This window comes from Triticum urartu, chromosome 3A (genome assembly GCF_056163025.1).
Source record: "Triticum urartu cultivar PI428250 chromosome 3A, HENAU_Tu73, whole genome shotgun sequence".
In the NCBI taxonomy this organism is placed as follows: domain Eukaryota; kingdom Viridiplantae; phylum Streptophyta; class Magnoliopsida; order Poales; family Poaceae; genus Triticum; species Triticum urartu.
Window position 1 is genome coordinate 634,022,639 of NC_141875.1, and position 20,339 is coordinate 634,042,977.

The window sequence follows — 20,339 nt, forward strand, 5'->3', positions numbered from 1 at the left end:
TGCAAATCACGGTACCCGCATTATCAAAAGATTGCGTACGCGGTATTCATGGCATCCCGGAAGCTATGACAATACTTTCAAGAGTGTTCAATAACAGTAGCCTCGGAAGTACCACTTAACGATATTATAAAAACCGTGACGCAACAGGCCGGATTGCAAAATGGGCCATTGAGCTCCTCCCGTTCGACATAACTTATAAGCCACAGCGAGCCATCAAGTCGCAAGTCTTGGCCGACTTCGTCGCAGAATGGACGGAGGCCGAACTCCCTAAAGAGTACGACACATATTCAAATTGGATCATGCATTTCGACGGCTCCAAGATGTTGGCCGGACTGGGGGCTGGCGTCGTTCTGACGTCCCCCACAGGAGACACAGTTCAATACGTACTCCAGATTATGTACACGGACTCCAACAATGCAGCCGAATATGAGGCCCTTTTACATGGTCTCCGGATGGCAGTATCCATGGGCATTCAACGCCTAGAGGTGCGCGGGGACTCGAACCTCGCAATATCCCAAATAAATGGAGACTTCGATGCCAAGGATCCAAAAATGGCAGCTTACCGCAACGCCGTCTTAAAAATGTCAGCTCGGTTCGTGGGGCTTGAATTTCACCATATAGCCCGGGAAAATAATCAGGCGGCAGATGTCCTGGCACGCATTGGCGCAAAACGCGATGTAGTCCCCCCCAACATATTTTTGGAAAGGCTGTTCAAGCCATCCGTAGTATGGGAAGGGGAGCCGAACAATAACAGCCCGGACCCAACCGCACTGCCCGACACCGAACATTCTGACACAATCAGAGGCTCTGCCAATGAAATAACACCTTCAGCCCACGTAATAATGGTTGTCATCGCCCCATGGATAGAACCATTCCTCGCCTACCTTACTAGGCAAGAACTCCTCGAGGACCAAAATGAGGCACGCTGCATAGTGCGGCGATCCAAAGCCTACAGAGTCCACGAGGGAGAGCTTTATAAGAAAAGCACTACCGGAGTCCTTCAAAGGTGCATCTCCGAAGAGGAGGGGCGGAACCTCCTGGCTGAAATTCATGCCGGACTCGGCGGTCATCACGCTGCAGCTCGGTCCCTTGTAAGCAAGGCCTTCCGTACATGCTTTTATTGGCCGACGGCCCGGGCAGACGCTCAGGACTTAGTCCAACGATGCACCGGTTGCCAGCTCTTTGCAAACCAAATCCATATGCCACCCACCGCCTCCAAACTATCCCCATTACTTGGCCCTTCACGGTCTGGGGGCTTGACATGGTTGGACCCCTTAAAGGCAGAACCCACAAGCAAAAATACTTACTGGTCATGGTGGATAAGTTCACCAAATGGATAGAAGCCAAGCCTGTTAAGACGGCCGAATCCGGACTGGTGATAGACTTTATATCCGGGGTTGTACACCATTACGGCGTCCCCCACAGCATCATCACTGATAACGGCACGAACTTCACGGCCGACGAGGTAAAACTCTGGTGCAAAAACATGGGCATCAAGCTCGATTATGCTTCCGTCTATCACCCACAAACTAACGGCCAGGTCGAACGTGCAAATGGTCTTATCATGAGCGGCATCAAACCCAGATTAGTGCGGTCCCTCAAGGAATCTAACACGCATTGGGTAGAGGAGCTCGACTCCGTACTCTGGGGGCTGCGGACCATGCTGAATCGCACCACTGGATACACACCATTCTTTATGGTGTATGGCGCAGAGGCAGTTTTGCCTTGCGACATAATTCATGACTCACCTCGAGTGCGCATGTACGAAGAAAGAGAAGCCGAGCTCGATCGGCAGGACAGTTTGGACGCATTGGAGGAGGAGCGCGACATGGCAAAAGCCCGTTCCGCATTCTATCAACAGCAGGCTCGAAGATACCAGAGCAGAGAAGTACGGGCCAAAAATTACAACGTTGGCGAATTAGTTCTACGCCTGCCGGACAAGAAAAAGGACAAACTCAAGCCCAAGTGGGAAGGTCCCTTCATAATTGACCAAGTCCTGACTGGTGGAGCGTACCGCCTGCGAAATGCATCAGATAACCGACTCGAGCCGAACCCATGGAACACAGCCCGTCTCCGAAGATTCTATGCCTAGCACCGGACTCTGTGTTCGTCTCCTTCCTCTGTCCATTTTTTATATATACTGTCTGTCTTACATTTCTCCCCTTCATCCCTTCCTTTCTCTTATAACCTTTAAAGGCTCATCAAATGACGTGCTATTCGCACTCATTAAACCTGGGGGCTTCTTTTAACAGAAGCTTATTTATACGGGCTTCATGCCCAACACATGTGCCACACTTCCGCATGTACCTTTTATTCACCATTATATGCACCGATATGACTTAAGTTTTGGCCAAGCTAGGTTGCTTGGCTCCTGTGCTTACCCCTACGTTCCTGATTGTTCGGCTAGGTGGTAAAGGGAGCAGCTCTTCGATTGTTACTGTCGGGTCAGCCGGATGTGTACCTCAGACTGGGTGAAGCCGAAAGCTAGCATTCTTAAGGGAATATTCGGTCGGTGAACTAAAGATGATCCTTTTTATTATTTATCTATACGCCCCCAGATGTTTTTCCTGCATTTCTTTTCGCAGCATAGACATGCACTTTAGGGCATGCCTCCCAGGGAAAGGAACCCCTAACGGAACTATTCTCCCTGGAAGATGTTTCTTACTAACCATGTAATATAACATAACTAGTCGGGCACTTGTCTGTTCACGCACTAATGACCCCTACGCCTGGTCTCCATGCATTCCCCGGTTCCTATATAACCGCATGGGAATTCGGACACACTCCGGACCATCAGGTCCCGAGGCTGAAGCGAAAAGGTCAGCCATGACAAATGATCTACAATCCGGCTAGAAGGCATTATAAATGTCAATTAAATTACATAGTCATTTTGACTGATTGTATTCCTCTTCAATACCATCTAACAGGCTGTCTAATTTACAGTCCTGCTAGGAATACTTTGCAGCCAATTCTACTTGGCCGTATACTAAGCTTACAGGGATCTCCTTCCCATCAGGCCCTACAGGACCGACCTCGGCCATGTGGTTGGGGTCAGCCTTTGTGTACCGCGTCTTCACCATGGCCCAGGCCTCCCTAGAGCCTTAACGGCAGGCCGATATCTTCCACAATCGGAAGCGCCACCGTGCTCCCTTTAGCTTCTCCGCAAGCTCTCCAAGACCTTCGGGCATGGAGATGGATGGCCACAGGGCTTGGGCGACGCCTTGCATCGCCTGCCGAACTCGATAGAGCAGTTGCGAGAGCTCGGGAAGAAGGTCACCCGTAGAACCGGGCATCTCCTCTGCAGGACGACCTGTCAGCACACCTACAGACATTGCTCTGTTAGTCGACTTCCCCGCCGAACTTTTTTTTCAAAGGTTCGTTCAAGCACTTACTAAATATGCCGCGCCGAAGCCGCTGATTCTCCTTAACGGAGTCTGACAGCTGGGCACGAACACCTTTCAGCTCGACGCCTAGCTTGGTGTTGGCATCTTGGAGATCGTTCTTCTCCCGCCTCACCTTTGTCAGCACCTTCTCACCAGCCTTTAACTGGCATTGGAGGTGTTGCCTTTCCGGATTTAATCCGGCACCATCTGCAATTTCATTTGTCAGATTCGCACCCATGCCGTGCTTCACAAAATACTTATCTTTCAAAGTGTATATTACCAGAGGGGGTCTCCTTGGGCTCCCCTGCCGCGGCTAGTGTGGCCTCAAGTTGGGCTTTGCACTCTTCCAGCTCCTTGGACAGTAGGGAATTCTTTTCTGTAAGAACCTGCATAACAAATGATCCTTAAATCAGTTCTTCTAACTGTTTCAAGTCTCGGGGGCTACTGGTATATATATATAATTACCAAAATTTTCTTACCCGTATGTCTTTTACATATTGCTCCGTGGCTCTGGCTAGACCATTTTGAGCGGCACGGAGGTACGCATCTCCCGAATTGAAGGCATCTAACGCCCCTTGGGAGAAACAAGCATCGCGAAGGATTGTCCGGCGACGCCTGTGGTTCATGGCACTCTCCACCTCAGAGTTGGTGGCAGACAACCCGTCCACATCCTCTGTCGGAGGAGCGTCTGGCGCGCGCCTTGCGTTCGCCTCCGCCTCCGGACCAGGCTCTGGAGCCTGGCTGGTGGAGGCGCGATTGGCAGCCTCTCCGGATATAGTCCGGCGAGGTTTCTTTATCCTGAAGAGAGCACGAGTATTACACCTGGGATAAGGGGGCGCGCCATACCTTTGCGCTGACGCCTCGGTCCGGACTGCACTTCTTTTCTGCCCATAGGGCCCTGCGGCCCCTCGTTGGCTTGTCGCTGCAGGTTCGGCCTTCCGCCTCAAAAACCTCCCCTGTAAAGTTCGGTTGTAATCAGGAAACTGAAAACACGAGAGGGCGGACACCTATTCAGGGTATTGGGGCTTCGATCTCAGTTACCTGGGAGGCCGGGATTAGCCCTGGGTAATCGGCCGTAATGGCCACCAAGGCGTTGTCCTTGCTCAATTGATGGAACACTCCATCAATCAGCTCCACAGATATGTCCGGATCCTCTTGAGAGGCCGGGTCGAGGGACCGTCCTGGGTCCTCGGGTTGTGGAGGAGGGCTGCTTATTTCCTTAATAGCCCGGCGCAGTTCCTGCGTTGAAGTTGTTAGACTAAATATTTAACAATGGGAATACAAAACGGATGGGCAAGTAAATGCGACCGCTTACCTAGCTTGGGGGATTGTGCATAGAGAATCCACCCTGTGGGTTGACGCGGAGAAATTCCTCCTCTTCTCCCTTATACAAAGTGGACACGATCTTTAGTAGAGCGGCAGCTGAATCCAGCCCCTTACGGCCGTAGCGGGTGGCGTCGTCCTCCCCGTTGAAGTCCCACATGGGGTGGCTTCTGTACTGAAGCGGTTGCACCCCCCGCATGATGCATTCGGCCATAACCCCGATCATGGTCAGTCCGGAATGGGCTAACAATCTTATTCGGCCCATCAGGTAAATGATGTCCCTGTCACTTTCCCTCTGAGGGCTCCATGGACGCCAGCTTAGGCGCTTCTTTAAGGGAGCACTGTCGAACTCAGGTAGGCCAATCCGAACAGGATCCGGCAGCGGGACATCTTCTATATAAAACCATTTCGAAGGCCAGTCTTCGGACGCCTTCTTTGGGGTTCCGGATAGATATTTGGTCCCGGCGATGCGCCACACTTCGGCTCCGCCCACTTGATACATTGACCCCTCCTTAGAGCAGGGCACAAGGCAGAATAACCTTTTCCATAGCCCGAAATGAGCCTCGATACCCAAAAATAGCTCGCAGAGGGCTACGAAGCCCGCGATATGCAATACGGAGGCAGGCGTGAGATTGTGTAGCTGGAGGCCATAGAACTCTAGGAGCCCCCGGAGAAATGGATGGATTGAAAATCCGAGCCCCCTTATTAAATAAGGGACGAGGCACACCCGCTCTCCTTTGGAGGGATTAGGGGCACTCTCCGCTTGCTCTCCACCATTATAGATGGCAAGGCCGGCTCGAACCGGGACCATATAGGCCGGGGGGAGAAATCCCTTGGTCTGGAGCGTCACTAGCTCGCTATGCGGGATGGAGCATCTCTCCCAATATCCAGGCTGAGGGTTGGAAGGGCAAAAGGAGGAGTTGCGATGGCTGGCCATGGTGGAATGGACCTTTGTCGGATGCGCTCTGATGAACACTCGCGAAGGGGGGAAGATGTGGTTTGGATCTAAATCCTTGTCCCCTTAAATAGGGCAGCTCATTTACGCGGCTAGGGGTGTGAATGTAAAAACACTCAGACTTTTCATATTCGTTTTACACGTGGGAAACGGCCATTATTGGGCGTAGAAGCCAAGGAGCGCAACATCTACAAGAAACCGGACTTTATTCAACAGGTACACGGAATTTGGAGGAGAACCCACCTTGCAATGCCGAAGACAATCTGCGCGCCGGACTCATCGTCATTGAAGCCTGGTTCGGGGGCTACTGAGGGAGTCCTAGATTAGGGGGTGTTCAGATAGCCGGACTATACCTTCAGCCGGACTCCTGGACTATGAAGATACAAGATTGAAGACTTTGTCCCGTGTCCGGAAGGGACTTTCCTTGGCGTGGAAGGCAAGCTTGGCGATACGGATATGTAGATCTCCTACCATTGTAACCGACTTTGTGTAACCCTAACCCTCTCCGGTGTCTATATAAACCAGAGGGTTTTAGTCCGTAGGACAACATACACAACAACAATCATACCATAGGCTAGCTTCTAGGGTTTAGCCTCTTCAATCTCGTGGTAGATCTACTCTTGTACTACCCATATCATCAATATTAATCAAGCAGGACGTAGGGTTTTACCTCCATCGAGAGGGCCCGAACCTGGGTAAAACTTCATGTCCCTTGCCTCCTGTTACCATCCAGCCTAGACGCACAGTTTGGGACCCCCTACCCGAGATCCGCCGGTTTTGACACCGACAATGATCATTATAAGTGATAGTCTTTTCTTCAACTTTAATAGGTGCAACTACTTTTACTTTAATGGGAGGATTATATTTAAACCACTTCTCCTTAGGGAGATCAACATGAAGGATTCACAGAAAGAAGCTACTATCTCAGAGTCAAGTCCATATTTAGTGCTAAATTCACGGAAAGCATCGATATCCATAAAAGATTTAACACAATCAAACTTAGGTGTTATACCTGACTCCTTACCTTCGTCAAGGTCCCAATCTTCAGAGTTGTATTTAATTCTTTCCAATAAATCCCATTTGAATTCAATAGTCTTCATCATAAAAGATCCAGTACAAGAAGTATCAAGCATGGAGCATTACTGAGAGAAAGCCGAGCATAATTTTTTTGAATAATCATTTCTTTTGAGAGCTCATGATTGGGGCATGAATATAACATTGAATTAAGCCTCCCCGAAGCTTGAGCGATGCTTTCTCCTTCGCGAGGCCAAAAATTATATATATATAATTACGATCACGATGAACAAGATGCATAGGATAAAACTTCTGATGAAATTCCAATTTCAATCGTTGGTAGTTCCATGATCCAATATCATCACATAGCCTAAACCATGCCAATGCATCTCCCTTCAAAGATAAAGGGAAGACCTTCGTCTTGATAACATCCTCGAGCATACTTGCAAGCTTAAATAATCCACAAACTTCATCCACATAGATTAGCTGCAAATCGGGATGTAATGTTCCATCACCTATGAAAGGATTAGCCATCAGTTTCTCTATCATACCCAAAGGAATTTCAAAGTAAACATTTTCAGTAGGTTCAGTAGGTTGAGGAGAAACTCTTTGCTCTACTGGTCGGGGTGAAGATACCCCGAACAAGCCCCTCAAAGGATTATGTTCCATAGTAACAAGTGACAGTAAATTTCAGCACACTATATAAATGTTTCCTTACTAAATTCCACAAACCAAAGGTGCTTCACTCCCCGGCAATGGCACCAGAAAAGAGTCTTGATGACCCACAAGTGTAGGGGATCTATCGTAGCCTTTTCGATAAGTAAGAGTGTTGAACCCAATGAGGAGCAGAAGGAAATGATAAGCGGTTTTCAGCAAGGTATTCTCTGCAAGCACTGAAATTATCGGTAACAGATAGTTTTGTTATAAGGTAATTTGTAACGGGTAGCAAGTAATAAAAGTAAATAAGGTGCAGAAAGATGGCCCAATCCTTTTTGTAGCAAAGGACAAGCCTGGACAAACTCTTATATAAAGGAAAGCGCTCCCGAGGACACATGGGAATTATCATCAAGCTAGTTTTCATCACGCTCATATGATTCGCGTTCGGTACTTTGATATGTGGGTGGACCGGTGCTTGGGTACTGTCCTTACTTGGACAAGCATCCCACTTATGATTAACCCCTATTGCAAGCATCCGCAACTACAACATAAGTATTAAGGTAAACCTAACCATAGCATGAAATATATGGATCCAAATCAGCCCCTTACAAAGCAACGCATAAACTAGGGTTTAAGCTTATGTCACTCTAGCAACCCATCATCTACTTATTACTTCCCGATGCATCCCTCTAGACCCAAACAATGGTGAAGTGTCATGTAGTCGATGTTCACATGACACCACTAGAGGGATGACAACATACATCTCATCAAAATATCGAACGAATACCAAATTCACATGACTACTTATAGCAAGACTTCTCCCATGCCCTCAGGAACAAACGTAACTACTCACAAAGCATATTCATGTTCATAATCAGAGGGGTATTAATATGCATAATGGATCTGAACATATGATCTTCCACCAAGTAAACCAACTAGCATCAACTACAAGGAGTAATCAACACTACTAGCAACCCACAGGTACCAGTCTGAGGTTTGGATAGAAAGATTGGATACAAGAGATGAACTAGGGTTTGAGATGAGATGGCGCTGGTGAAGATGTTGATGGAGATTGACCCCCTCCCGATGAGAGGATCGTTGGTGATGACGATGGTGATGATTTCCCCCTCCCGGAGGGAGGTCTCCCCAGCAGAACAGCTCTGCCGGAGCCCTAGATTGGTTTCACCAAGGTTCCGCCTCATGGCAGCGGAGTTTCGCCCCGTGAGCTTGCTTATTGTTGGGGATATTACTACTGGGCGTAAACCGGCCTATCTGGGCCGGGTTAACTTCGTCAGTAGTTAAGTATGTTAAAGCCCAAGAAGACAGATGGGGGCTCAAGGCCCATGGTCGGTTCAAGGCCTGTAGCCGTAAACCGGTGTTAGTAGTTAACCTGTATTGTAAGTTAGGAATAAGTAGAGACCAAACCGGACACATCTATGAGCCGGTATTGGGACTCCGTAAGCCGAGGGGAGTCACCCGTGTATATAAGGGGACGACCCGGCGGCGGTTCAAAAAAAAAAATAGACAACAACTCGAGACATAGGCGAAGCTTGTTTGCTTCCTAGTCATCGAAACCCCATCAATTCCATAACAACTAGACGTAGGCTTTTACCTTCATCGAAGGGGCCGAACTAGTATAAATTCTCTTGCATCCTTGTGTCCGCTTTAACCCCTTCAAGCTAACCCGTCGCGATGGCTCCACGACTAAGTCCTTTCTCTAGGACATCTGCCGTGACAAAACCACGACAGTTGGCGCCCACCGTGGGGCAGTCGCACGATGGTTTCCGGTTCTTGGAGGGCCGCTTTGAAGGACTCGAGGGCTACGCTGTAGGCCGGATGACTAAGAGTCGTCGCGGCAAGCTCTACATCGACGACGCAGGCTGGGGCCCCGAGGCCGGCTCAATTGAGTACGGGTACCGGGTCCCCTTTGGTAGCATTCACGTTTTCATTGGCAAGATCGGTGAACCGGGCCCTGAGCCGGACATCTGCACCGACCTCGTCGAGACAGCTCAGCGTGCGCGATCCGCCCGGGTTAAACCGGCCATGAAGCGTGCCTTCGTGGGAGTCATCCATGGAGGAAGTTATGAGGACGGATCGGAATTTCGCGGCGCGACCGTCGTTTGTTCCGGTGACGAATCTTCGACCGGAGAAACCGAATCTCTTTATCAGCTACAAGATGGCCGGATTGGGAGTTGTTCCGATGGTGATAGTATTCTGGACCCCTCTGATCTGCCCAACCGGGTTGGAATATTCATGGCCGGAAGACAAGCAGCGCTTCATTCTTCGACAGCTGCGGCAACGATCTCCGGTTCAGCAGCAGCAACGGCTGCCGGGGCAGGAGGCCCTGTGCGCCCGCCGGCTCAGGTTCTATCAGAACTATTTGATGTGTTGGCTGTGCTTATGGCGGAAGTTAATCCGCCGGATCAGGACGTTCACAACGCGGAGATTGCAAAGGTAAAGGAACAGATCACCCAGGCCAAGCCGGATCTGGCGGCTGAGGACACCAGGATGGCCGCAGAGCGGGCCGCTTTAGACGCACAGGCCTACAAGCTTATGTTGGACCAGAGCGCGTCGCATGAAGTCATGAGGAGGAAGCACCGATCCCGCTTACCTCCGGTTTTCGAGGCCAGAGACCTTTTCAACACTCCAGGACCAAGAGCCGGCAATCCGCTGGAGGGAAACCGGGAAGAAGCCCCTGGGACCGGTGCACCGGTTCAGCCTCGTCAGATGGACCCGCCTCGTCAAAACACCATTGTACCTCAGGCTGCTTTAACACCTCCGGGTCACTACTCCAACCCAATGGACAATCTTGTTGCCACCGCTGCACGGCTGGAGGCCATTCCAATTGAAGGTGACTCGCCGCAGGCAGTAGAGACGCGACGGGTCAAGGAACTTCTGAGGACAGCTTTGGCCCAACAGGAAGCGTACTCGTACAGCCGCGACCGGATCCACTCGACCCCCCGTCCATGCCGGAGCTATAGCAGACATATGAATGAACCGGCAGTGTCGAGTAATGAACGACATGGGGCACCCCGTGACAACAACCCGGCGGGTGGTGCTGATGATGCTCAGGGAGTGGTGGACCGGGCCCGTGCGCGTAGGGAGGCCGAGTTAGCCACACAGCATCAGGCTCGGCAGCTCACGCCGGTTCGTACAACCACCTTGACTGAACCTGGCGTTACTTCTAGTTCTTTGGGGGTGCCTTGCCTTATCCCCGCTTTACGCAACGTGCGCATGCCCAAGGATTTCAAAGGCCCGCGCAAGGTACCAAATTACACAGCGGATCAACCTCCAGAGACAGGGGTGGAGAGCTATGAGATGGCCATGGAGATGCTTGATGTGGATGACGCGGCGTGTGCGAAATACTTCACCATGATGCTTGAAGGAACGGCCCGTACTTGGTTAAAAAGCTTGCCGGCTAATTCTATCAGTTCATGGGCCCAATTACGAGCCCGGTTTATCAGCAATTTCAAAGATACCTGTAAACAGCCTATGTTGATAGTGGACTTAGCTACATGCGTCCAGGAGGAAGGAGAATCAACGACTCATTGGGTGCGCCGGGTTTCACAAGTGTTGCACTCCTCAGACCGCATCAACGCTGACACCACAGTATTAACCCTAGAAGGCAACTGCCGGTTTGGACCCCTGAAGCTGAAGTTGGGACGGATGAAGCGTCATTGCACCGACATGGGGACCCTCATGGCCGCTTTGGTGAAATATGCTGATTCTGATAGTACCAAGGATCCCGAATCTGATGATGACAAGACAGGGAAAGGGAAGAAGAACAGTAGCTCCAAAGGTCAGCAGCATCACTGGGCAGGCAATGGTGGAGGAGGCAAGCGTAAAGCGGATGGTAACATGGACTTTGTGGCTAATACCAACGCACAGGACAATGGCCAGCGATGCAAGGGTAGGCCGAAAAATCGTAATGGAGCGCCCAACCCTAACCCAAACCGCCTAAACTATCTGCTAAGCCAGCCCTGTCCAAGACATGGGATGAAGGAGGCGCCGGCAAACCACCTTTGGAAAGATTGCTTTATTATGCAGGAGTTCAAGAATTCTAATAATTTCCGGTATGATCACGAATCTGGCGGTGGCTCGGGATCCGGGCCGGGTTACGGTGGAGGAAGTTCCGATTCAGGATTCAATGGTAATCCGGGCGGACATAATGGTCAAAATAGTCAGAACAACCAGGGTGGTTACAACCAACAGCAGCAACAGTCAGGTTACCAGAGCAACCCAAAGCAGTTGAGTAATGGGCAGTACCATGTCTTCACCACTAGCTTGGACAAGTGAGACCGGAAAGTTCAGAGGCGGGCGGTCAACTCTGTTGAACCGGCCATACCCCGTTATATACGTTGGTCTGAACAGCCAATCATATGGAGCAGAGAAGATCACCCTCCCCAGGTCGATAATCCGGGTCAGTTGGCTCTGGTGGTGGCGCCTCAGGTGGGAGGTTACAAGTTCACCAAGGTGCTCATGGATGGAGGGAGCAGCATTAACATCCTGTACTATGAGACCTTCCGTCGTATGGGACTAATAGATAAGAATCTCAAACCGTCTAATACAGTATTCCACGGTGTAGTGCCTGGCAAATCAGCATATCCCATTGGTAAGATATCTCTGGAAGTGGCCTTTGGGGATGATCATGATTCCAGGTCGGAGACATTGACGTTTGAAGTGGTGAAAACCAAAAGTCCATATCATGCCCTGTTTGGGCGACCGGCCTACGCCAAGTTTATGGCTCGGCCCTGTTATGTGTATTTGCAGCTCAAGATGCCGGGTCACAAGGGGACAATAATGGTTCACGGAAGCCGCAAAATCGCTTTGGAATGCGAGGAAGGAGATGCGGCTTATGCAGAGTCGGTTTGTGCCACCGAGGAGTTGAAGTACTATAAAGACAATGTTGATCCGGCGAACATGACTCCGTTGAAGAAGCCAACTACGGAGCATGATCCGGCCCTGAAGTTCAAATCGGCAGCAGAAACTAAGCTTGTTGACTTCGTACCTGGTGATTCGTCCAAGCAGTTCAGCATCAGTGCCAACTTGGATCCGAAATAGGAAAGCGCGCTCATCAAGTTCATCCGTGAGAATCGGGACATTTTTGCTTGGAAGCCCTCTGACATGCTAGGTGTACCGAGGCAACTCGCTGAGCACACACTTAATGTGGATCCTAAATATAAACCGGTGAAATAGTTCCTCTCCCGGTTTAACGAAGAAAGACGCAAGGCAATTGGAGAAGAGGTAGCCAGGCTCTTAGCAGCTGGCTTTATTGTTGAAGTTTTTCACCCTGAATGGCTTGCCAGTCCGGTGCTGGTCCTCAAGAAAAACGGCACCTGGCGCATGTGTGTGGATTACACAGATCTTAATAAGGCTTGTCCAGCAGATCCTTTTGCCCTCCCCCGTATTGATCAAATTATTGATGCTACAGCGGGCTGTGAGCGTTTAAGTTTTTTGGATGCGTATTCTGGCTATCATCAGATCAAAATGGCAGTTAAGGACCAGGAGAAGACGGCATTTATAACTCCCTTTGGAGCCTTCTGCTATGTGTCTATGCCCTTCGGGCTCAAGAGTGCCCAAGCAACTTACCAACGGTGTGTACAAAATTGTCTTCACAAGCAGATTGGCCGTAATGTACATGCTTACGTGGATGATATCGTGGTTAAGTCCAGGGAGAAGGAGACTCTGATTGATGATTTGAAGGAAACCTTTGATAACCTGAGAACATACAAGATGATGCTTAATCCGGACAAGTGTGTCTTTGGTGTACCGGCGGGCAAGTTATTAGGCTTCTTGGTGTCCAATAGGGGAATTGAGGCTAATCCGGAGAAGATCACATCCATCACCTCCCTCGCTAAACCGAAGTGTATCAATGATGTTCAGCGCCTGGTAGGCCGGATTGCTGCGTTAAGCCGGTTTATCAGTCGCCTCGGTGAGAAGGCAATCCCTTTGTATCAGATGTTGAAGAAGACGGATCAGTTTGTCTGGAGTTCTGCTGCTGATGAAGCATTTGAGGACTTAAAACGGCAATTGGCCAATCCGCCTGTGCTCGCCGCTCCCATTGACAAGGAGCCGTTGCTGCTATATGTTGCTGCTAATGCTCGGGCGGTCAGCGTGGCTATTGTGGTAGAGCGGAAGGAGGCAGGTAAGGAGCATCCGGTTCAACGTCCGGTCTATTATATCAGCGAGGTGCTCATTGAGTCCAAGCAAATGTATCCGCATTGGCAGAAGCTGGTGTATGGAGTTTTTATGGCAAGCCGGAAGCTTAAACAATACTTCCAAGGGCATCCAATTACAGTGGTCGGTTCTGCTCCTTTGGGAGATATCATCCAGAACCGGGAAGCAACTGACCGGATTGCAAAGTGGGCTATAGAGCTGGGGCCGTACGGTTTGAAGTATGTGCCTCGGACAATGGTTAAATCTCAAGCACTTGTTGATTTCATCAATGATTGGACGGAAATGCAAGCACCTGAAGAAAAGCCGGATCATACGTATTGGACCATCCATTTTGACGGATCCAGGCAATTGGAAGGCTCGGGGGCTGGAGTCGTATTAACTTCCCCACGAGGTGATAAGTTTTGTTATGTTCTCCGCTTAATGTTCCCTTGTACTAACAATGCAGCTGAGTATGAAGCCTTGCTCCATGGTCTCCGGATGGCTAAGGAGATGAATCTAAGTCGAGTTGAGTGCTTCGGTGACTCGGACCTTGTGGCTCAGCAGGTGTCTGGCACTTGGGACTCCAAGGACCCACTCATGGCGGCATATCGTCGTGAGGTGGATATTGTTGCAGGTTATTTCAGAGGCTATCAGGTGGACCACGTGGACCGGCGGAAAAATGAAGCGGCGGACGCTTTAAGCCGGCTGGGCTCTCAGCGCAAACCGGTCCCGCCCAATGTTTTTCTGGATGTGCTGCACAACCCGTCGGTCAAGATCCCTGGTGAAGAGGATTTGGCTATTCCTGATCCGGAGGCTCAATTGGTGGCAACTCTTCATGTTATTCCGGATTGGACGCTTCCTTACCTGGCGTACAAGAACCGGGGCGAGTTGCCAGAGGATGAGATTCTGGCCCGGCAGATAATCCGGCGATCCAAGTCCATGGCTATCATCAACGGCGAGTTGCATCATTGCAGTGTATCAGGAGCTTTTCAACGCCGCGTGTCTCCTGAAGAAGGCCGTGAAATTTTGCGTGAGATCCACAAAGGAGATTGTGGTCACCACGCCGGTTCAAAGTCTCTGGTGGCTAAAGCGTTTCTCCATGGCTTCTATTGGTTAACTGCTCATGCTGATGCGGAGGATCTGGTCAGACGATGTGATGGTTGCCAAAGGTTTTCAAGACGTGCTCATGTACTGGCTCAAGAATTGAGAATGATTCCAATTACTTGGCCGTTTGCGACTTAGGGGCTGGATATGGTTGGGCCTTTCAAAAGGTCCAAAGATAAGAAGACCCACCTCCTGGTGGCGGTTGACAAGTTTACAAAGTGGGTGGAGGCAGAACCTGTTAGCAAGTGTGATGCGGCCATGGCAGTTCAGTTCATCAAAAAGGTGATTTTCCGGTTTGGCTTTCCGCATAGTATTATCACAGATAATGGTACCAATTTATCCAAAGGTGCTATGAAGGAGTTCTACGAACGGGAGCACATCCGGCTCGACGTTTCATTAGTGGCACATCCACAGTCCAATGGTCAAGCAGAAAGAGCTAATCAAGAGATCTTGAGAGGCATCAAGCCCCGGCTCATGGTTCCTTTGCAGAGAACGCCGGGTTGTTGGGTAGAAGAATTACCATCTGTGTTATGGAGCCTCAATACAACACCCAATAGATCAACAGGATACACATCGTTCTTCATGGTTTATGGAGCGGAGGCAGTTCTCCCCAGTGATATCCGTCATGATTCACCTCGTGTAATGGCTTTATTGAAGTGGACAACGAGACAACATGGCAAGATGCTTTGGACCGGTTGGATGAAGAGCGTGACATCGCAGCCGCCCGATCGACGATTTACCAGCAGGATCTTCGTCGTTATCACAGTCGCGGGTCAGAACCAGAACTTTTCAGGAGGGAGATTTGGTGCTTCGGCTCATCCAAGGTCAGACTGATATGCATAAGTTATCCCCACCTTGGGAGGGGCCTTTCGTGGTCAGCAAGAATCTGCACAATGGGTCATACTATCTGATCGATATTCGAGAACATAAGGACTCACGTACATCAGAGGAGGAGACCAACAGGCCGTGGAACATAGCTCATCTTCGGCCTTATTATACCTGAGCCATTGGTTCTACTTATGTATATATTACAACGATGTATATATTAACTATAATAAACCGGAACCTCAGCTAAAGCGGGGTATCTGTTCTTTTACATCATGTGTGGTTACATGGAGTTGTTCTAAAGCGGCTTCCGGTTTACCCCTTGAGTTCGCTTTGCTAAAAGCATCGTGTTATATCACTTGGAGGATTGGTCATGTCCGAACCAATACCATGCCTCTTGATAGGCGAGAGCCACCAGATCACTTGGGGACTTGGTCATGTCTGAACCAGTCATGCCTCTTGATCGGCCTAAGGCCACAGAATCACTTGGGGGCTTGGTCGAACCCGAACCATGACCATGCCATTTGGTCGGCATAAATGCCACGGTTTCATTTGGGGACCTGGCTGACTAGAACCATAGTTACACCTAACGGGAGCTTGGTCATGTTTGGCCATGGTAACACCATTTGATTAGCTTAAATAAACCTTTTTTGGCAAACGGTTTTGTCATTGCTTTTGCTTCACACTTTTCTTTGAAGGGGTTTTTTTTGCTTTTTTTTTCCGTTTTTTAAACCGACAAAGTTTTTTAACCAATCAATTGACGGAACATAGTTCACGTCAATCCGGAGACTACTTGCCCGGTTTGATCCTTGTTGTTAACATCCTCTTATGGAGTAACACGGTGTTTATTATAACCCAGCACGGTTTACATGGTAAACCAGCGTCATATATATATACAGGAGCTGTTATCTCCTCCAGTAGTGTGGGTTTGCAAAACTCCGCTTCAAGATTGGCCAAGCCAACTTCACACTCAACGAGGCAGCTATTATGTATCTCAAAAATTTGATCATATACTTAAAATTTTGTTTTGGATGTTTTGATTTCATATATACAGACATCATATTCCGCCTGACGGTACAACCGCGGTGGCACTTGACGAATTTCTCATTTCAGAAAGTGTTTTGGAAAGTTCATTACCACAGGAAGAACAAATTATGCACGAAGGCATATCAACATCAAAGGTATCAGCTAGCCTATTACAAGGCAACATGGTGCCCATAATAATATAATTGTTTTTCGCAAAGGAGAGGCATTTTTAAAACCGGCTTCTGGTTCAAGCTTGGTCACCAGCCTGGCCTGACGGTTGTGGGTCATCCTGCGCCGCTTCAGCCTCCGTTTCTCTACCCAGTGGCTGGAAATCCACAGTTGTCCAGTCGATTCCCATTAATGCTTGAAAAACAGCTTCATCATGGATCAGCAATGACGGGTCAATATCGGGAGCGTAAGTATGCTTACGGATTGGAGGGATCAGATTTTCCGATTCATGGATTGGTGCAGCTATTCGCTTGTTCTGACTGTCATATTGCACTTGATAATGAGACAAGTCTGCTTCCTCAGCCAACTGACAAGCTAGCGGACGTACCTCCCGGTTTATTGCTCGCAGATCCGCTTCACTAAATTCTGGCCCGTCTTCCTTCAAGCTGGGATAGCCCTGAGCCGCTTCAATAGGATCAAAATCCGGCACCCAGGCTTTTGCCCGGATTAAGGCATTGATTGCATCGGTTCGAGCAGCAGATTTCTTCAGCTCTTCAACCCGGGCAGGAAGCACTGACAGTTTCATCAGAGTATCTTGAATCAAAGTGGGCGCCGGTTTGTTATGAGATGCGGTACAGATGATCCGCTGGGCACCAGTATACAATTGTTCAACCAATGTATAGGCGGCTTTCAATTTCTTCCGCACATCTGACCCCAAGTGACCAATGCGTGTCCCTGAAATACCATAAAGGGTTAATAAACCGGCGACTCTGTAAGAAGGCAGAGCCAATTCAGAAGGCAAGCTGGCTTACCAAAGATAACAGTGGTCATGGCATGCACGTGCCGCTTTATGCTGGTCAGTTCATCCGCCACTGGTTTTAATGCAGCCTCGGCATCCTCTGCTCGTTTGATCAAAGCGGACTTTTCAGTGGCCCAATCCGCCCGTTTCTTCTTGAAGTTCTCCTTAAGTTGTTCCATGGCGCTTAAAGCGCTGGCCAATTCCTCTTTTGCTTTGGAGGTTTCAGCCTGTTGGGTTTTCAGGTTTTCTTGGAGATCGGTGACTTGGTTTTCTTTCGTCTTCAGCTCCGCCTGCATGCATACAGATATATGCTTCAACAAATCGGTATAAGGATTCAAGTACCAACCACATAACAAGTTATGCACTTAGCACTTGGGGGCTAATGCATATTCGATCTTCATCTTTCATTTTTTTACAAAGTCCCAAGATCAATACAAGTATTCAACTTGGCACTTGGGGGCTAATGGCTATTTGCTCATATATATTCTGATGCGGCAGTTTCAATTACTTAAAGTATCGGTTTAACTACGCTAAGTTGAACCGGCCCTTGGGGGCTACATCAGCGAATTTCAAAGCATCAAGATTTATATTATTAAGTCCCGGTTTGAAAGAATATTACAAACCGACCCTTGGGGGCTAGGAGAGTCAGCAAGAATGGAAGCATACAAGCAGGAAGGAGCATATGGAAGTTACCTCATATTTATCTTTCATCATATTAACCAGACCGGCTTCATAGTCGCGACTGGTATACAGCCGGTTCAGATAGCCGGAATGGATATCTTGGGCGTTCAGAGCAGCGTAAGTCGTCAGATCAGCGTTCCACTTGCCTTTGCCAAAGGCAGCAAATTCTTCCTTGGAAGAATGTTTGGATAAAGTGACAGGATTGCTTGGCTCAATATGGCCAGTGCCAGTAATGACAACCTCATCATCCTTGGTACCGTCGGTTTGCACTGGAGCTGTTGGCTTGTCAGTAGGTTTTGTTGGACTGGTGGAGCTTTCAATCCGGATGGAACCTGTGGGCTGATTGACAGGACCTGAGGTATAGTAGGTCTCTCTTTAGCAATAAGATCATCATCTTGCTGCGGTGGATCGTTGGGAATATCCTCAGGAATAGCCGCTTCAACATTGGTTGTCTTGCCTGCTTCAAGAACGACATCTTTTTCGGCCGCTTTGTCCAGGCGGGCCTTCTTGCTTGGCCTAGGTTTGGCCCTGAGAATAATAATAAAATCAAATACAGCATATGTTCTAAGGCGATGTACTGCAAACATCACAATAAGTATAGCTTACCCAAGCACCGTTTAAGTGGTGGGAGCTGAGTAGCCGATGACTCGCCAGAAGATGAGTGGGAAGTAACCTGGTAATCGGAGTCAGACGGATTAAGAGGTTGACGAAAGCAGCCCGCTTTAGGAAAAGCACTGACAAGCAAATTAGAGACCTCTGAATGGCGTTTCCGAACCGGACTATTCGGTAAACCGGCGGAGGTAACTACCTGGCCGCTGTGCCGGGTTGTGCGACGAGCTTCATGTTGTTGGGTCTTCATAAGAAATTTAGGATCCAAATAAGCAAGAGGACGAGAAAATTTAACTTTCCGGTTTGCCTGGCGGATTTTTTGTGAAGGCAAAGTTTCTGAATCGGAAGAGAGAATAATTACCTCTGCAACAGCCGCGTGGCTGGCTTCGGCATCATCCTGACAAATATCATCATCAATAAGACGCATGAAAAATAAACCAAGTGAGTCAAGCTCTACCTCAAAGTCTGGATTATCCACATCATCATCAGGGGCCGGATTAGAAGATGCAGTGGTTCTTTTCCTGTGGGCAGTCTTCTTCACAACTTTAGTCTTTTGCCGAGTTGCTCTTTCCGGTTTGTCTGGTTTTTCTGGTTTCTCCTGCAGCAGTTTTTTGCTCCAAAACGGATCATTGCCCTGATTACCAGACACTGATATTAAAAAATGACCAGACATATCAATAACAGATTCAGCAAAGAGAAAAATCAAAGTCTTACAACTGGCGGTTTGTTGGTGGCACAGAAGGGAAGCAGGCCGGTTCTAGCGCAGACGTGTTCCGGTTCATTCAGCATCTTATTCACAGCCTCTGTGATTTCTTCATCGGAGAGCTGGATTTTTGAATGTCGCAGTGGGTCATCAACACTGTCAGTATACTCGCACATCAAACCGGAGCGCTGACTAAGGGGCAGTATACTCCATGATATCCAACAGCGAGCGAGATCAACCCCTGTTAAACTGTTGGCCATAAAGGCTCTAAGCTTTGACAGTTGGGGAGCATATTTGCTTCTCTCCTGGGCAGTCAATCTTTGAGGAAAAGGGTGTGTATTGCTGAGCCGCCCCGGACGAAAGCCAGGCAAGGGATTCTCACCAGCAGGGGAGGTGTCTTTGCAGTAGAACCATGTCTGATTCCACTCCTTGGGGTGACTGTGCAGCTTGGCATGAGGGTATGTGACCTCTTTCCTTTTTTGAATCGCCACGCCACCCAACTCCGTATTAGAGCCATCAGTAAACTCAGTACGGTGGTTTAGATGGAAAAGGTCTCTGAACAATTCCACTGTGGGCTCCTCTTGAAAGAACACCTCACAGAGCACTTGGAAGTGACACATATTTGTAACAGAGTTGGGGCCAGTGTCTTGTGGATGGAGTTGGAAATCGGCTAAAACATCCCGGTAAAATTTAGAACCGGGCGGCTTAAAGCCTCGGGCTAAGTGATCTACGAAAACAACAACCTCTCCTTCTCGAGGTGTGGGAGGGCATTCTTTGCCAGGAGCCCTCCAATGGATGGTATCTTTGCTGCCTAAAGTGCCAATCAGGACTAAATCGTCCAGTTGATCCTCTGTGACGCGAGAAGGAACCCAATTGCACTCATATACTTGCTTGGCCATGATGGAATCTACAAGGTAGAAGATCCCGGTTCAAAAA